Below are 19,707 nucleotides of genomic sequence, written 5' to 3' on the forward strand. Positions count from 1 at the left end.
CTAGTGCTGAGGTAGTGGACACTGCTTCATTGGATCTGTTCCAGGCAAGGTCGAGGTTCTGCTTCACAAGGCCCTACTCAGGCTGTGCCAAATCTGATTCTACAGAAGTGCTCACAAGCACTGCGACAGGGGTATGAGAAACTGCTCAACTGGTATTCACTGCTAGTGCAGTTACTATTACTGCTGCAGTGCGCATGCGTACTCATGTCTGACTCTTACGACCCCATGTACCATAGCCCACCAGGCTCCTCTGCCTATGGGATTTTTCACGCAGGGATACTGGAGTGGGTTGCCCTTTCCTCTTTCAGGGGGTCTTCCTGAACCAGGGATTGAACCCACGTCTGCCTGCATCTCTGGCATTCTTTACCGGCTAAGTCATGAGGAAGCCCTCAATTATTATTACTCTGCCCTCAATTCAACCCCCCTCTTAAATCTTATAGTGAAAGAAAGAAAGTGACGTCGCTCAGTTGTGTCTGACTCTTTGCGACTCCATGGACTGTAGCCCACCAGGCTCCTGCATCCATGGAAATTTCTAGGCAGGAGTACTGGAGTGGGTTGCCATTTCCTTCTCCAGGGGATCTTCCGGACCCAGGAAGGATCCGGAAGGATCTTCGAACCCGTGACTCACATTGCCCGCAGACACTTTACCGTCTCAGCCACCAGGGAATCCCAGCCTTAAACCTTAATCTGCCTGCAATGTGGAGCCATAGGTTCCATCCCTGGGTTGGGAAGACCCCCTGGAAAAGGGAAAGGCTACCCACCCCAGTGTTCAGGCCTGGAGAATTCCATGGACTCTATAGTCCGTGGGGTCGCAAAGAGTCAGATGCGACTGAGCGACTCACACTCCTTCCGTTCCGTTCCGTTCCGTTCCGTTCAGTCGCTCAGTCGTGTCCGACTCTTTGCGACCCCGTGGACTGTAGCCTACCAGGCTTCTCTGTCCATGGGATTCTCCAGGCAGGAATACTGGAGTGGGTTACCGTTTCCTTCTCCAGGGGATCTTCCCGACCCAGGGATCGAACCCGGGTCTCCCGCATTGGAGGCAGACACTTTAACCTCTGAGCCACCTTCACTCTCTCTTAAATCTTCCCGGAGCTGCCAAGTCCCACCTCCACGGAAGTGCAAGCAATGCCTTAAGCCCCACCCCTGACTCCAAGCCTCCCGGCTTATTTGAACCAGATCTCCACCAAGCCCCACCCCATCCAAGTTTCGTCTCCACGAGGCCCCATCCCTAACTGAGCTCAGCCCCTGACGCCAAGCCCCACCCTGATGGAAGTTCAATCCCTGAACCCGTGAAGCCCCACCCCTTCCCATGACCCAACCCCCGACTCAAGACCCTACCTAATGAAGCCTTGCCACTACCTCAGCCCAATCCCTGCCCCAACTCAAGCCATGTCCCACCTCGTCCCAAGCACATTTAATGCATGTCCTAAGCCCTGACCTCACTCAAATCCAGCTACTGTCCAATGGCCTCCGCCTGCATTTCCCTGTGGTCACCGCCCTCACCTAGGCCCACCTTCCTAAACCACCCCTTCATTCAGTCTCTACCTCAAACACCCCTCATTCCAGAGTGGGAATATATCTGGTCAGTGGAAGTTGGTAGGGGCCAGGAGAGGAAGGGCTGAAGCCACGTTCCCTCCAGGGTAAAGCCTAGAGCTACCAATCCTGACCGCAATGGCTGTGAGCAGGGTTAGGTGTGAAAGAGGTCCCCCTGCAATTCTGAGGCTGGTCACAATGTCGGGAAATGGCACAGTCCTGGTGCATGCCAAACCTGATATAGTGGGATCCCACTTCCAGGAGAAACATGTAGCCACCAGCCCCTGGGACGCCGAAAGATGGCAAGGGTCATTGTGGGGAATCTCATGTTGTTTGGGTTGTGCTCTGTGTCCCAGGCTCCGACAAGTACCTGTTGGAGATGCCTCCAGGTCAGGGTGCCTGAGCAACACAACCACCATGCATCTGTCGCTGCTGCTGCTGCTGGGGTGCACATGATCCTGGAGCTGGTGGCAGGAAGAGGTTGTGAAGTGATAAATCCTCCCACATCCCCTATACACTAGTTCCGAACCCCCCAACACACACAGCTGCACACGACCCACTCACAGCTGCGCCATAACAGCATGCACCCATGGCCCTACCTCTACAGGGGGATCCCTCACCCCGCCCCACCCCAAGCACTCCCCTGGCCCTTCTGCCTCTGGGTGGACCGAGTTGGAGTTCAACGAGGGGCACCTCGCACTGCAGAGCTGGATAGAGTCCAGCCTCGGATTTGCTGGAAGGTTACCAACCCCTGGCACAGCAGACCCAGGCGTAAGCCCAGCAGTCACTGTGGCTCTCTTTGGCAGGGCACTTCTGCATTGGACAGGAGTTGTGGTGTGACAATTGCCAGTCGTGCTCTCCATTTGCGTATTCCAAGGGCTCAGCTCAGTGCTTGGTGCAAAACAAAGCCCCAGGGGTGCTTGCTAAAGGAAATCCTGATCCTTTCCTTTTAATTGCTCTGTTCTCTAGGGGAGGATGGCAAAACTACAACTGCTTCCTGTAAAAACCGCACATGCATAAAAATGCTTACAGTTCATCCATTCTCCTATTCTCTACTACCCACCTAGTGGCCAAACTGCTTTCCACCCTTTTCCAATGATTTCTTCCACCGAAGGAAAACTTGGCAGTGGCACGCGGGACGCCCACTCACAGGTCCAGAAAAGGGCATGGGTGGGGCTCAGGGTTGCTGCTGCGATGCGAGAGCATTCTCATATCAGACCCTTGTGACCCCATTGACTGTAACCCACCAGGCTCCTCTGTCCATGGGATTCTCCAGGCAAGAACACTGGAGTGGGTTGCTGTTTTCTCCTCCAGGGGATCTTCCGGAAACAGGGTTCTAACCCACATCTGACTACATCTCCAGCAGATTCTTTACCTGCTAAGCCATCAGGGAAGCCTGCAGCTCAGGGTTACCACACTGAAAGGTATGCACAAATCCGGCACATGCTAAGTCCCTTCAGTCGTGTCTGAATTTTTGCGACCCCATGGACTGTAGATCACCAGGCTGCTCTCCTTGGGATTCTCCAGGCAAGAATACTGGAGTGGGCTGCCATGGTCTCCTCCAGGGGATCTCCCTGACCCAAGGATCGAACCCACAACTGCCTGCATCTCCTTCTTTGCAGGTCGGTTCTTTTTTTTTTTTTTTAATGAAGGATAACTGCTTTACAGATTTGTTTTTGTGTCTGCCAAACATCAATATGAATCATCCATAGGTATACATATGCCCCCTCCCACCTCCTTGCCCATCACACCCCTCTAGGTTGTTACAGAATTCCAGTTTGAGTTCTCTGATTCATACAACAAATTCCCATTGGCTATATATTTTATATATGTTAATGGAAGTTTCCATGTTACTCTCTCCATACATCCCACCCTCTCCTTCCTCCCGGTCCCCTCTCCCCCCAGCCCCATGTCCATAAGTCTGTTCTCTATGACTACATCTCCATTGCTGCCCTGCAAGCAATTTCATCAGTACCATCTTTCTAGATTCCATGTATATGCATTAGTATATGATATTTGTTTTTCTCTTTTTTACTTCACTCTGTATAATCTAGGTATCTAGATTTATCCTTCTCATTAGAACTGACAGACGCATTTCTCTTTATGGCTGAATAATATCCCATTGTATATATGTAGCACAGCTCCTTTATCTATTCATCTGCCAATGGACACCTAGGTGGCTTCCATTTTCTAGGTATTGTAACTAGTGCTGCAATGAAAAATGGGGTACATGTACATTTTTCAATTTTGGTTTCCTTAGGATATATGCCCAGGGGTGGAATTGGTGGGTCATATGGTGGTTTTTTTTCCTAATTTTTAAAGGAATCTCCATACTGTCTTCCATAGTGGCTCTATCAGTTTACATCCCCACCAACAGTGCAACAGGGTTCCCTTTTCTCCACACCGTCATCAGCATTCATTGCTTGTGGACATAATGATGATGGCCATTCTGACCAGTGTGAAGTGATATCTCATTGTTGTTTTTATTTGTATTTCTCTCATATGATTTGTATTTCTCTCATTTGTATAATGAGCGATGTCAAGCATCTTTTCATGTGTTTGTAAGACATGTGTATGTCTTCTTTGGAGAAATGTCTGTTTAGGTCTTTCCCCCACTTTTTGATTGTGTCATTTGTTTCTGTGGTTGTTGACTTGTATGAGCTGCTTGGATATATTTTTAAAATTAATTAATTTATTTTAATTGGAAGCTAATTGCTTTACAATATTGCAGTGGTATTTGCCATACATTCACATGAATCAGCCATGGGTGTACATGTGTCCCTCATCCTAAACTCACCTCCCACCTCCCTCTCCATCCTATCCCTCAGGATTGTCCCAGGGCACCAGCCCTGAGCGCCCTGTCTCATGCATCGAATGTGGACTGGTGATTTATTTCACATATGGTAATATACATGTTTCAGTGCTATTCTCTCAAATCATCCCACACTTGCCTTCTCCCACAGAGTCCAAAAGTCTGTTCTTTATATATGTGTCTCTTTTACTGTCTCGTATATAGGACCACCATTACCATCTTTCTAAATTCAGTATATATGTTAATATACTCTATTGATGTTTTTCTTTCTGCCTTACTTCACTCTGTGTAATAGGCTCCAGTATCATCCACCTCATTAGAACTGATTCAAATGTATTCTTTTTAATAACTGAGTAATATTCCATTGTGTATATGTACCACAGCTTTCTTATCCATTCATCTGCCAATGGATATCTGGGTTGCTTCCATGTCTTAGCTATGGTAAACAGTACTGTAATGAACATTGGGGTACACGTGTCTCTTTCAATTCCGATTTCCTCAGTATATATGCCCAGCAGTGGGATTGCTGAGTCGTATGGCAGTTCTGTTTCCGGTTTTTAAAGGAATCGCCAAACTGTACTCAATAGGGGCTGTACTAATTAGCATTGCTACCAACAGTGTAAGAGGGTTACCTTTTCTCCACACCCTCTCCAGCATTTATTGTTTGTAGAATCTTTGATAGCAGCCATTCTGTCCACCGTGAGATGGTACCTCATTGTGCTTTGGATTTGCATTTCTCTGATTATGAGTGATGTTGAGCATCTTTTCACGTGTTTGTTAGCCATCTGTATGTCTTCTTTGGAGAAAAGTCTGTTTAGTTTTTTGGCCCATTTTTTGACTGGGTCGCTTGTTTTTCTGGATTTGAGCTGCAGGAGTTGCTTGTATATTTCTCAGATTAATTATTTGTTAGTTGCTTCACTGGTTATTGTTTTCTCCCATTCCAAAGGCTGTCTTTTCACCTTGCTTATAGTTTCATTCATTGTACAAAAGCTTTTAAGTTTAATTAAGCCACATTTGTTTATTTTTGCTTCTTTTTCAATTAATCTGGGAGGTAGATCATAAAGGATACTGCTGTGATTTACGTCAGAGAATGTTTTGCCTATGTTTTCCTCTAGGAATTTTAAAGTTTCTGGCCTTATATTTATATATTTAATCCATTTTGAGTTTATTTAGGTGTATGGTGTTAGAAGTTGACTCACTGGAAAAGACTCTGACGCTGGGAGGGATTGGGGGCGGGAGGAGACAGGGACGACGGAGAATGAGATGGGTGGATGGCATCATCAACCCGATGGACATGAGTTTGAGTGAACTCTGGGAGCTGGTGATGGGCAGGGAGGCCTGGGATCTTGTGATTCATGGGATCGCAAAGAGTCGGACACGACTGAGCGACTGAACTGAACTGAACCGAACTGATGGTGTTAGAAAGTGTTCTAGTTTCATTCTTGCTCAAGTGATTGACCAGTTTTCCCAGCACCACTTGTTAAGGAGATTCTCTTTTCTCCACTGTATATTCTTGCTTCCTTTGTCAAAGAAAAGGTGTCCATAGCTGTGTGGATTTATTGCTAGGCTTTCTATATTATTCCATTGATCTATGTTTCTGTCTTTGTGCCAGGACCATGCTGTCTTGATGACAGTAGCTTTGTAGTGTAGTCTAAAGTCAGGCAGGTTGATTCCTCCAGTTCCATTCTTCTTTCTCAAGATTGCTTTGGCTATACGAGGTTTTTTGTATTTCCAGGCAAATTGTGAAATTATTTTTTCTAGTTCTGTGAAAAATTCTGTTTGGAGCTTGATAGGGATTGCATTGAATCTATAAATTGTTTTGGGTAGTGTACTCATTTTCACTATATTGATTCTTCCACTCCATAAGCATGGTATATTTCTCCATCTATTTGTGTCATCTTGATTTCTTTCATCAGTGTTTTACAGTTTTCTATATATAGGTCTTTTGTTTCTTTTGGTGTATTTTTTCTTAAGTATTTATTATTTTCGTTGCAATGGTGAATGGAAATGTTTTCTTAATTTCTGTTTCTGTTTTCTCATTGTTAGTGTATAGGAATGCAAAGGATTTCTCTGTGCTAATTTTATATCCTGCAACTTTCCTATGTTCATTGATTAGCTCTAGTAATTTCTGGTGGTTTCTTTAGGGTTTTCTATATAGAGGATCATGTCATCTGCAAACAGTCAGTGTTTAACTTCTTCTTTTCCAATTTGGATTCTTTTATTTATTTTTTCTTCTCTGACTGCATTGGCTAAAACTTCCAAAACTATATTGAATAGTAATGGTGAGAGTGTGCACCCTTCTCTTGTTTCTGACTTTAGGGGAAACATTTTCAATTTTTCACCATTGAGGATAATGTGTGTTGTGGATTTGTCATATATAGCTTTTATTATGTTGAGGCATGTTCCTTCTGTGCCTGCTTTCTGAAGCGTTTTTTTCATAAATCTATTTTGAATTTTTTGAAGACTTTCTCTGCATCTATTGAGATAACTGTGTGGTTTTTATCATTGAATTTGTTAATGTGGTGCATCACATTGATTGATTTGCAAATATTGAAGAATCCTTGGATTCCTGGGAAAAAACCCACTTGGTCATGATGTATGATCTTTTAAATATGATGTTGGATTCTCTTTGCTGGAATTTTATTGAGTGTTTTTGCATCTATGATCATCAGTGACATTGGCCAGCAGTGTTCTTTTTTTGTTGCTTCTTTGACTGGTTTGGTATTAGGGTGATGGTGGAATCATAGAATGAGTTTGGGAGTTTACCTTCCTCTGAAATTTTCTGGAAGAATTTGAGTAGGATAGGTATTAGATCTTCTCTAAATTTTTGGTAGAATTCATCTCTGAAGCTGTCCGGTCCTTGGCTTTTGTTTGTTGGAAGATTTTTTATTGCAGTTTCAATTTACATGCTTGTGATGGGTCTGTTAAGATCTTCTTTTCCTTCCTGGTTCACTTTTGGAATGTTATACTTTTCTAAGAATTCGTCCATTTCTTCCACGTTCTCCACTTTATTGTCATGTATTTGCTGATAGTAGTCTCTTATGGTCCTTTGCATTTCTGTGTTGCCTGTTGTGACTTATCCATTTTCATTTCTAGTTTGGTTGATTTGATTCTTCTTTTTTTCTTGATGGGTCTGGCTAATATTTGGTCTATTTTATGTATCTTCTCAAAGAATCAGTTTCCAGTTTTGTTGATTTTTGCTATCATCTCTTGTTTCTTGTTCATTTATTTCTGCCCAAATTTGTATGATTTCTTTCCTTCTGCTAATGCTGGGGTTCTTAATTTCTTCTTTTTCTAGTTGCTTTAAGTGTCACGTTAGGTTCTGTATTTGATTTTTCTCTTGTTTTTCGAGGTAAGCTGGTATTGCTATGAACCTTCCCCTTAGCACTGCTTTTACACAATCCCATAGGTTTTGGGTTGTCGTGATATTATTTTCATTTTTTCCATGTGTATTTTGATTTATTTTTTGATTTCTTCTGTGATTAATTGGTTATTCAGAAGCATGTTTTTTAACCTCCATATGTTTGTATTTTTAATAGATTTTTCCCCTGTAGTTGACATCTAATCTTACCACACTGTAAACTGAAAAGATGGTTGAAATGATTTCAATTTTTTTTTAATTTACAAAGGCTAGATTTATGGCCCAGAATATGATCTCTCCTGGAGAAAGTTCTGTGTGCACTTGAGAAAAAGGTGAAGTTCATTTTTGGGGGGTGAAATGTCCTGTAGATATCAGTTAAATCTAACTGGTCCATTGTATCATTTAAAGATGTGTTTCCTTGCTAATTTTCTGTTTGGTTGATCTATCCATAATAGTGAGAGGGGTATTAGAGTCTCCCACATTTATTGTGTTACTGTTAATTTCCCCTTTAAAACTTGTTAGCATTTGCCTTACATATTGCGGTGCTCCTAAATTAGGTGAGTATATATTTATAATTGTCATATCTTCTTCTGGGATTTATCATTTGATCATTATGCAGTGTCCTTCTTTGTCTCTTTTCATGGCCTTTATTTCAAAGTATATTTTATCTGGTATGCACATTGCTACTCCTGCTTTCTTTTGGTCTCCATTTGCATGAAATACCTTTTTCTAGCCCTTCACTTTCAGTCTGTATGTGTCCCTTGTTTTGAGGTGGGTTTTTTGTATAGGGGTCTTATTTTTGTATCCGATCATCCAGTCTTTCTCTTTTGGTTGGGGCATTCAACCCATTTATATTTAAGGTAATTATTGATATGTATGATCCTGTTGCCAATTACTTTGTTGCTTTGGGTTTGAATTTATAAACATTTTCTTTGTTTCCTGTCCAGAGAATATCCTTTAGCATTTGTTGGAGAGCTGGTTTAGTGGTGCTGGATTCTCTTAACTTTTTCTTGTCTGTAAAGCTTGTGATTTCTCCTTCATATGTGAATGAGATCCTTGCTGGATATAGTAATCTGGGTTGTAGGTTTTTCTCTTTCATCACTTTAAGTATGTCCTGCCATTCCCTTCTGGCCTGAAAAGTTTCTATTGAAAGATCAGTTGTTGTCCTTATGGGAATCCCCTTGTGTGTTACTTTTTGCTTTGCCTTTGCTACTTTTAATATTTGCCTCAGTTAATCTACTGTTGTTTCCCTCCAGAGTGCTTTTGATCTCAGTTATTGCATTATTATTTACTGACTGACAGTTTTTTATTTCTTCTAGGACCTTGTTAAACATTTCTTGCATCTTCTCAATCCTTGTCTCTAGTCTATTTGTCTGTAACTCTATTTTGTTTTCAAGATTTTGGATTATCTTTACTATCACTATTATCTACTACTGTGGGTAGGAATCACTTAGAAGAAATGGAATAGCCATCATGGTCAACAAAAGAGTCCGAAATGCAGTACTTGGATGCAATCTCAAAAACGACAGAATGATCTCTGTTCGCTTCCAAGGCAAACTATTCAATATTACGGTAATACAAGCCTATGCCCCAATCAGTAATGCTGAAGAAGCTGAAGTTGAATGGTTCTACGAAAACCTACAAGACCTTTTAGAACTAACATCCCCAAAAGATATCCTTTTCATTATAGGGGACTGGAATGCAAAAGTAGGAAGTCAAGAAACACCTGGAATAACAGGCAAATTTGGCCTTGGAGAACAGAATGAAGCAGGGCAAAGGCTGATAGAGTTTTGCCAAGAGAACGCACTGGTCAAACACTCTCTTCCAACAACACAAGAGAAGACTCAACACATGGACATCACCAGATGGTCAACACCGAAATCAGATTGATTATATTCTTTGCAGCCAAAGATGGAGAAGCTCTATACAGTAGCAAAAACAAGACCAGGAGCTGACTGTGACTCAGATCGTGAACTCCCTATTGTCAAATTCAGACTTAAATTGAAGAAAGTAGGGAAAACCCTGCTTATTTAACTTCTATGCTGAGTACATCATGAGGAACGCTGGGCTGGAAGAAGCACAAGCTGGAATCAAGATTGCTGGGAGAAATATCAATAACCTCAGATATGCAGATGACACCACACTTATGGCAGAAAATGAGAGGAACTAAAAAACTTCTTCATGAAAGTGAAAGAGGAGAGTGAAAAGGTTGGCTTGAAGCCAAAACGAAGATCATGACATCTGGTCCCATCACTTCATGGGAAATAGATGGGGAAAGAGTGGAAACAGTGGCAGATTTTATTTTTTGGGGCTCCAAAATCACTGCGGATGCTGATTGCAGCCATGAAATTAAAAGACGCTTACTCCTTGGAAGGAAAGTTATGACCAACATAGATGGTATATTAAAAAGCAGAGACATTACTTTGCCAACCAAGGTCCATCTAGTCAAGGCTATGGTTTTTCCTGTGGTCATGTATGGATGTGAGAGTTGGACTGTGAAGAAAGCTGGTCGCCAAAGAATTGATGCTTTTGAACTGTGGTGCTGGAGAAGACTCTTGAGAGTCCCTTGGACTGCAAGGAGATCCAACCAGTCCATTCTAGAGGAGATCAATCCTGGGTGTTCATTGGAAGGACTGATGCTGAAGCTGAAACTGCAATACTTTGGCCACCTCATGCGACGAGTTGACTCACTGGAAAAGACTCTGATGCTAGGAAGGATTGGGTGCGGAAAGAGAAGGGGACGACAGAGAATGAGATGGCTGGATGGCATCACCGACTCGATGGACATGAGTTTGAGTGAACTCCGGGAGTTGGTGATGGACAGAGAGGCCTGGCGTGCTGTGATTCATGGGGTTGCAAAGAGTCGGACACAACTGAGCGACTGAACTGAACTGAACTGATCACTATTCTGAATTATTTTTCAGGTTAACTCCCTATCTCTTCCTCTTTTGTTTGGTTTGGTGGGCATTTATCATGCTCCTTTTCCTGAAGAATACTCTTCTGCCTTTTCCTTTTGTTTAGATTGCTGTGTTTGGGTGACCTTTCTTTAGGCTGGAGGTTTGTGGTTCCTCTTCATTGTGGAGGTTTTTCCCTGTGGGTGGGGTTGGACTAGTGGCTTGTCAAAGTTTCCTTGTTAGGGCAGCTTGGATTTGTGTTCTGATGGGTGGAACTGGAACTCTTCTCTCTGGAGTGCAATGAAGTGTCCAGTGGTGAATTATGGGGTGTCTGTAGGTCTGGTGTGACTTTGGGCAGCCTGTATTTTAATGCTCACGGCTGTATTTCTGCATTGCTGGAGAATTTGAGTGGTGTGACTTGCTCTGGAGCTTGTTGGCTCTTGGGTGGTGTTTGGTTTCATTGTAGGTATGGAGAGTTTTGAATGAACTATTGCTGATTAATGTTCCCCGGAGTCAGGAGATTTCTGGTGTTCTCAAGATTCAGATTTAAGCCTCCTACCTCTGGCTTTCAGTCTTATTCTTACAGTAGCCTTAAGGCTTCTCCATCCGTACAGCACAGATGATAAAACACTTAGGTTGATGGTGACAAGATTCTCCACAGTGACGGTCATCTAGAGAGTTTCACAGAGTTACATGGAGAAGAGAAGAGGGAGGAGGGAGATAGAGTTGACCAGGAGGAGAAGAGGGGGAATCAAAAGGGGAGAGAGTAATTTAGCCAATAATCAATTCCCTATGTGCTCTCCACAGTCTGGAACACCCAGAGAGGTTCAGAGTTACACAGAGAAGAAAAGACAGTGGAAGGAGATAGAGATATCCAGGAGGAGAAGAGAGGGTGTCAAAATGGACAGACCAATATAGCCAGTCATCAGTTCCCTAAGTGTTCTCCACAGCCCAGAACACCCAGAGAGATTCACAGAGTTAAGTGGAGAACAGAAGGGGGAGGGAGGAGATACAGATGACCTGGGGGAGAAAAGGGAGAGTCAAAAAGGGAGAGAGCAATCAAGTCAGTAATTATACCCCAAAGTAAAATTGGGTACTGAAGATTAGATTCTTTAAGGTAAAAAATTGATAACAATACCAAAAGACAAAGATTAAAAATCTACAGTAGAGGTTAGGCTCTCAAAAATATAATATCAAAATTATAAAACAAGATCAATCGCAAAATTATATATACATATATATATATATATATATATGAAATGTGCTTTAAAAATAGGATCTCTTTTTATTGCAAGGTAATAGTAGATTATAAATATGAAAATTAAGGGATTAATAAGAACTTAAAAATAGAAAAAAAATTAATAAATGATAATAGTAAAATTATATCTAGGAATTTCTCTGGAGCTGTTTGGGGCAATGTGGGGTCAGTTCAGCTTATACTTGTTCCAGCTTATACTTCTTCTCAGGGTCTATAGGCACCTTCCAATGCTTAGTCAATGTTAACTACAGGGTTTTAATCAGTTGCACCTGTCATTTCCAGAGCAGTTCCCTATTCTTTGTTGTTTCAGCTGCCTCTGTTTGCAAGTCTCCTCAGTGTCTAATTTCCGTCCTGACACAAGGGGGGAAAGGGGGTCACTTATTTAGTCTCAGTTGTTAAGTGGTGTTGTGGGGAGGGAGGAACACTTAAAGCAAGTATCACTGGTATGTATGGGGAGTGTTCGCAGTGTATGGACCACACTGGGTTTGCCCCAGCTCAGTGTGGTGTATGCTTTTCTGGTCTACACAGCTCAGGCTCCAGGTTGCTCTGCAGGGATACTGACCAAAACAGGCCCTGTGTTTCATGCACTTCCCAGGTCTAAGCTGCTCAGGTTCAGGTTCTTGGGTAATCCACAAAGGCACAGACTCAGTTGGGCCTGTGTTTTGTGCCCTTCCAAAGTCTGAGCAGCTCAGGTGACCAGGTGCTTGTTGAGCTCACTGTCCAAATGGCCATGCATCTTAATCACCTCCCCGGTAGCAGCCACTCAGTATCCTGAGTGCGCCACGACAACACAATCTCAGGTGTGATGTGTGTCTCCTCTGGGGAGCTGATCTCAGGCTGCAACCTTCCTGGTGAAAGTCAACCGTCTAGGATCCCAGGAAGACATGGTTAGCAACTGGGAGCCTGCTCAGAGTTTGATAGAGGATGCCATCTCTGGGGCTGAGATTGCCCTTCACCTTCCAGCTCTGGCTGGGGTGCACCTGCCTCTCTGCCTCTGGTGGGTGAGGGGCCAGTCCACAGCCATCCAGCTCTCCTTTAGTGATCGCTCAATCCTTAGTTCTGTGAGCAGGCCGGGCTGCGCCTTCAGTTCAGTTCAGTTCAGTCGCTCAGTCGTGTCCGACTCTCCGCGACCCCATGAATCACAGCACGCCAGGCCTCCCTGTCCATCACCAACTCCCGGAGTACACTCAAACTCATGTCCACAGAGTCGGTGATGCCATCCAGCCATCTCATTCTCCGTCGTCCCCTTCTCCTCCCGCCCCCAACCTTTCCCAGCATCAGAGTCTTTTCCAGTGAGTCAACTCGTCTCATGAGGTGGCCAAAGTATTGGAGTTTCAGCTTTAGCATCAGTCCCTCCAATGAACATCCAGGATTGATCTCCTTTAGAATGGACTGGTTGGATCTCCTTGCAGTATAAGGGACTCTCAAGAGTCTTCTCCAACACCACAGTTCAAAAGCATCGATTCTTCGGCGATCAGCTTTCTTCACAGTCCAACTCTCACATCCATACATGACCACGGGAAAAACCATTGCCTTGACTAGACGGACCTTGGTCGGCAAAGTAATGTCTCTGCTTTTTAATATACTATCAAGGTTGGTCATAACTTTCCTTCCAAGGAGCAAGCGTCTTTTAATTTCATGGCTGCAATCAGCATCTGCAGTGATTTTGGAGCCCAAAAAAACAAAGTCTGACACTGTTTCCACTGTTTTTCCATCTATTTCCCATGAAGTGATGGGACCAGATGCCATGATCTTTGTTTTCTGAATGTTGAGCTTCAAGCCAACCTTTTCACTCTCCTCTTTCACTTTCATCAAGAGGCTTTTGAGTTCCTCTTCACTTTCTGCCATAAGGGTAGTGTCATCTGCATATCTGAGGTTATTGATATTTCTCCCAGCAATCTTGATTCCAGCTTGTGCTTCTTCCAGCCCAGCGTTCCTCATGATGTACTCTGCATATAAGTTAAATAAGCAAGGTGACAATATACAACCTTGACGCACTCCTTTTCCTATTTGGAACCAGTCTGTTGTTCCATGACCGGTTCTAACTGTTGCTTCCTGACCTGCATACAGGTTTCTCAAGAGGCAGGTCAGGTGGTCTGGGATTCCCATCTCTTTCAGAATGTTCCAGTTTATTGTGATCCACACAGCCAAAGGCTTTGGCATAGTCAATGAAGCAGAAATAGATGTTTTTCTGAAACTCTCTTGCTTTCTCCATGATCCAGCGGATGTTGGCAATTTGATCTCTGGTGCCTCTGCCTTTTCTAAAACCTGCTTGAACATCTGGGAGTTCACGGTTTACATACTGCTGAAGCCTGGCTTGGAGAATTTTGAGCATGACTTTACTAGCGTGTGAGATGAGTGCAATTGTGCGGTAGTTTGAGCATTCTTTGGCATTGCCTTTCTTTGGGATTGGAATGAAGACTGACCTCTTCCAGTCCTGTGGCCACTGCTGAGTTTTCCAAATCTGCTGGCATATTGAGTGCAGCACTTTCACAGCATCATCTTTCAAGACTTGAAATAGCTCAACTGGAATTCCATCACCACCACTAGCTTTGTTCGTAGTGATGCTTTCTAAGGCCCACTTGACTTCACATTCCAAGATGTCTGGCTGTAGGTCAGTGATCACATTATCGTGACTATCTTGGTCGTGAAGATCTTTTTTGTACAGTTCTTCTGTGTATTCCTGCCACCTCTTCTTAATATCTTCTGCTTCTGTTAGGTCCATACCATTTCTGTCCTTTATCGAGCCCATCTTTGCATGAAAAGTTCCCTTGGAATCTCTAATTTTCTTGAAGAGGTCTCTTGTTTTTCCTATTCTGTTGTTTTCCTCTATTTCTTTGCATTGATCACTGAGGAAGGCTTTCTTATCTCTCCTTGCTATTCTTTGGAACTCTGCATTCAGATGCTTATATCTTTCCTTTTCTCCTTTGCTTTTCGCCTCTCTTCTTTTTACAGCTATTTGTAAGGCCTCCTCAGACAGCCATTTCGCTCTTTTGCATTTCTTTTCCATGGGGATGGTCTTGGTCCCTGTCTCCTGTACAATGTCACGAACCTCCGTCCAGAGTTCATCAGGCACTCTATCAATCAGATCTAGTCCCTTAAATCTATTTCTCACTTCCACTGCATAATCATAAGGGATTTGATTGAGGTCATATCTGAATGGTCTAGTGGTTTTCCCTACTTTCTTCAATTTAAGTCTGAACTTCGCAATAAGGAGTTCATGATCTGAGCCACAGTCAGCTCCTGGTCTTGTTTTCGCTAACTGTATACAGCTTCTCCATCTTTGGTTGCAAAGAATATAATCAATCTGATTTCGGTGTTGACCATCTGGTGATGTCCATGTGTAGAGTCTTCTCTTGTGTTGTTGGAAGAGGGTGTTTGCTATGACCAGTGCATTCTCTTGACAAAACTCTATTAGCCTTTGCCCTGCTTCATTCCGTGCTCCAAGGCCAAATTTGCCAGTTACTCCAGGTGTTTCTTGACTTCCTACTTTTGCATTCCAGTCCCCTAGAATGAAAAGGACATCTTTTTTGGGTGTTAGTTCTAAAAGGTCTTGTAGGTCTTCATAGAACCGATTAACTTCGGCTTCTTCAGCATTACTGGTTGGGGCATAGGCCTGGATTACTGTAATATTGAATGGTTTGCCTTGGAAACGAACAGAAATCATCCTGTCATTTTTAAGATTGCATCCAAGTACTGCATTTCGGACTCTTTTGTTGACCATGATGGCTACTCCATTTCTTCTAAGGGATTCCTGCCCACAGTAGTAGATATAATGGTCATCCGAGTTAAATTCACCCATTCCAGTTCATTTTAATTCACTGATTCCTAGAATGTCGACGTTCACTCTTGCCATCTCCTGTTTGACCACTTCCAATTTGCCTTGATTCATGGACCTAACATTCCAGGTTCCTATGCAATATTGCTCTTTACAGCACCGGACCTTGTTTCTATCATTGGTCACATCCACAACTGGGTATTGGTTTTGCTTTTGCTCCATCCCTTTATTCCTTCTATAGTTATTTCTCCACTGAGCTCCAGTAGCATACTGGGCACCTACCGACCTGGGGAATTCCTCATTCAGTATCCTATCATTTTGCCCTTTGTTACTGTTCACGGGGTTCTCAAGGCAAGTATACTGAAGTGGTTTGCCATTCCCTTCTCCAGGGGACCACATTCGGCTGTGGTCCATGTGATTAGATCAGCTAGTTTCCTGTGATTATGATTTCAGTTTGTCTGCCCTCTGGTGCCCCCTAGCAATACCTACCGTCTTATTTCGGTTTCTCTTACCTTGGTCGTGGAAAATCTCTTCACAGCCGCTCCAGCAAAGTGCAGCTGCTGTACCTTACCTTGGACGAGGGGTATCTCCTCAAGGCCCCCCCTCCTGACCTTGAACGCAGAGTAGCTCCTCTCGGCCCTCCTGCGCCCGCGCAGCCACCGCCTGTTGGACGTGGGGTAGCTCCTCTCGGCCGCCGGCCCTGGCCTCAGGCGTGGGGTAGCTCCTCACGGCCGCACCTCTTTGCGTGGCTCGTTGCGCCGGGGCCGGCGTCTCTCGCGTCGCGTCTGCGCCGCCGGGGCCGGCGTCTCTCGCATCGCGTCTGCGCCGCCGGGGCCGGCGTCTCTCGCGTCGCGTCTGCGCCGCCGGGGCCGGCGTCTCTCGCGTCGCGTCTGCGCCGCCGGGGCCGGCGTCTCTCGCGTCGCGTCTGCGCCGCCGGGGCCGGCGTCTCTCGCGTCGCGTCTGCGCCGCCGGGGCCGGCGTCTCTCGCGTCGCGTCTGCGCCGCCGGGGCCGGCGTCTCTCGCGTCGCGTCTGCGCCGCCGGGGCCGGCTGCGCCTTAGGTTAGAGCTTTTCATAGGAAATTTCTCTCTCTCTCTCTTTCTCTCTGGCTATCCCACACTTTGGGTTGCTATCTCAGGTTAGCTCCCTCAGATTGTCCTCAGGGCATTCAGGCCTGGTCCTTACCTTAAGCATGCAGCCCGTGCCTCCCTGTCCAGCCCCCACTCACTCTCTGGTGATAGATGTGAGCATCTGGGATACTTCCCTGATGGGAGTGGTGGTTAGGCATGTTTTCGGTGTTTTTCTTTTTTCCTTCTGGTTATGTTGCCCTCTGAGATTCCAAAACTGCCTACAGACCCATTGGTGAGAGGGTTTCCTGATGTTTAGAAACTTCTCCTTCACAACTCCCTCCCCAGAATGTGGCTCCATCCCTAACTCTTTTGTCTCTCTTTTTGTCTTTTATATTTTGTTCTACCTCCTTTCAAACAGAATGGGCTGTCTTTCTGGGTGCCTGGTGTCCTCTGCCAGCATTTAGAAGTTGTTCTGTTGAAGTTGCTCAGCATTCAAATGATCTTTTGATGAATTTGTGGGGGAGAAAATGGTCCCCCCATCCTACTCCTCCGCCATCTCTTTGAGCTGCTTGTAGTTTTTGGAAATTAATCCTTTGTCAGTTGTTTCACTTGGTATTATTTTTCTCCTGTTCTGAGGATTGTCTTTTCAGCTTGTTTATAGTTTTTTTTTCCTGTGCAAAAGCTTTTAAGTTTAATTAGGTCCTGCTTGTTTATTTTTGTTTTTATTTCCATTACTCTAGGAGGTGGGTCATAGAGGATCTTGCTGTGATTTATGTCATAGGGTGTTCTGCCTATGCTTTCCTCTAAGACTTTTATAGTTTATGCTCTTAAATTTAAGCCTTTAATCCATTTTGAGTTTATCTTCGTGTATGGTGTTAGGAAGTGTTCTGATTTCATTCATGGAGCTGTCCCGTTTTCCCAGCACCACATATTGAAGAGTCTTTCTATGACCCATTGTATATTCTTACCACCATTGTCAAAAATAAGGTATCCGTAGGTGCATGGGTTCATCTCTGGGCTTTCTATCTTGTTCCGCTGTTCTATATTTCCTGTTTTGTGCCAGTACCATACTGTCTTGATGACTGTAGCTTTGTAGGATAGTCTGAAGTCAGGGAAGTTGATTCCTACAGCTCCATTCTTCTTTCTCAAGATGGCTTTGATTATTCAGGGTCTTTTGTGTTTCCATATGAATTGTGAAATTTTTTGTTCTAGTTCTGTGAAAAATGGCATTGGTCATTTGACAGGGATCTCACTGACTCTGTAGATTTCATTTGGTAGTACAGTCACTTTCACAATATTGATTCTTCCAACCCAGGAACATGGAATAGCTCTCCATCTCTTTATGTCATCTTTGATTTCCTTCATCAGTGTCTTACAGTTTTCTGTATACAGTTCTTTTGTATCCTTAGGTCAGTTTAGTCCTAGGTATTTTATTCCTTTTTGTTGCAATGGTAGATGGTATTGATTCCTTAACTTCTCTTTCTGATTTTTCATTGTTAATATATAGAAATGCAAGTGATTTCTGTATATTTATTTTGTATCCTGTGACTTTGTTAAATTTAAAATTACTGATTAGCTCTAGTAAATTTCTGGTAGTATCTTTAGGGTTTTGTATATATAGTATCATGTCATCTGCATACAGAGAGAGTTTTACTTCTCCTTTTCCAATCTGGATTCTCTTTTTCCCCTCTGATTGCCATAGCTAGCACATCCAAAATTATATTGACTAATAGTGGTGAGAGAGGGCACACTTGTCTTATTGCTAAACTAAGAGGGAGTGCGTTCAGATTTTCACCATTGAGAATATTGTTTATGCTGTGGTTTTATCATAAATGGCCTTTACTGTGTTGAGTTAGGTTCCTTCTATGCCCATTTTCTGAAGAGTTTTTATCAAAGTGCTGAATTTTGTCCAAAGCTTTTTCCGCATCTAGTGATATTATCATACGGTTTTTATCTTTCAGTTTGTTAACATAGTGTATCGCATTGGCTATTTGCATATATTAATGAATCCTTGCATCCCTGGCATAAACCCAACTTGATCATGGTGTATGATCTTTTTAATATGTTGTTGAATTCCGTTTGCTAGAAATTTTGTTGAGGATTTTTGCATCTATGTTCATCGGTGATATGGGCTTTTAATTTTCTTTTTTGTGTTGTCTTTGTCTGGTTTTGGTATCAGGGTGGTGGTGGCCTCATAGAATGAATTTGGAAGTGTTTCTTCCTCTGTAATTTTTTGAAAGAGTTTTAGAAGGATAGGAATTAGGTCTTCTCTAAATGTTTGATAGAATTCACCTGTGAAGCCATCTGGTCCTGGGCCTTTACTTTTTGGGAGATTTATTTTTAATCACAGTTTCGATTTCAGTGCTCTAACTGGGTTGTTCATAATTTCTTTTTCTTCCTGGTTCCGTCTTGGAAGATTGAACTTTTCTAAGAATCTGTGCATTTCTTCCAGGTTGTCCATTTGATTGCCATGTAGTTGCTCATAATAGGTTCTTATAATCCTTTGTATTTCTACATTGTCTGTTGTAACCTTTCCTTTTTCATTTCTAATTTTCTTGATTTCTTACCTCTTTTTTTCTTGGTGACTCTGGGTAAAGCTTTGTCAGTTTTGTTTATCTTCTCAAAGAACCAGTTTTTAGCTTTATTAAACTTTACTATAGTTTCTTTCATTTCTTTTTCATTTATTTCTGCTCAGTTCTTTATGACTTCTTTCCTTCTGCTAACTTTGGGATTTCTTTGTTCTTCTTTTTCCGGTTGTTTTAGGTATAAAGTTAGGTTGTCTGCTTGATGTTTTTCTTGTTTTTAGAGGTAGGCTGCTGCTGCTGCTGTTGCTGCTAAGTGGCTTTAGTCGTGTCCAACTTTGTACAACCCAATAGATGGCAGCCCACCAGGCTCCCCTATCCCTGGGATTCTCCAGGCAAGAACAATGGAGTGGGTTGCTACTTCCTTCACCAATGCGTGAAAGTGAGAATTGAAAGTGAAGTTGCTCAGTCGTGTCTCACT

This window comes from Moschus berezovskii, chromosome 9 (assembly GCF_049115385.1).
Source record: "Moschus berezovskii isolate FMDL1 chromosome 9, NW_MosBer_1.0, whole genome shotgun sequence".
Taxonomy (NCBI): domain Eukaryota; kingdom Metazoa; phylum Chordata; class Mammalia; order Artiodactyla; family Moschidae; genus Moschus; species Moschus berezovskii.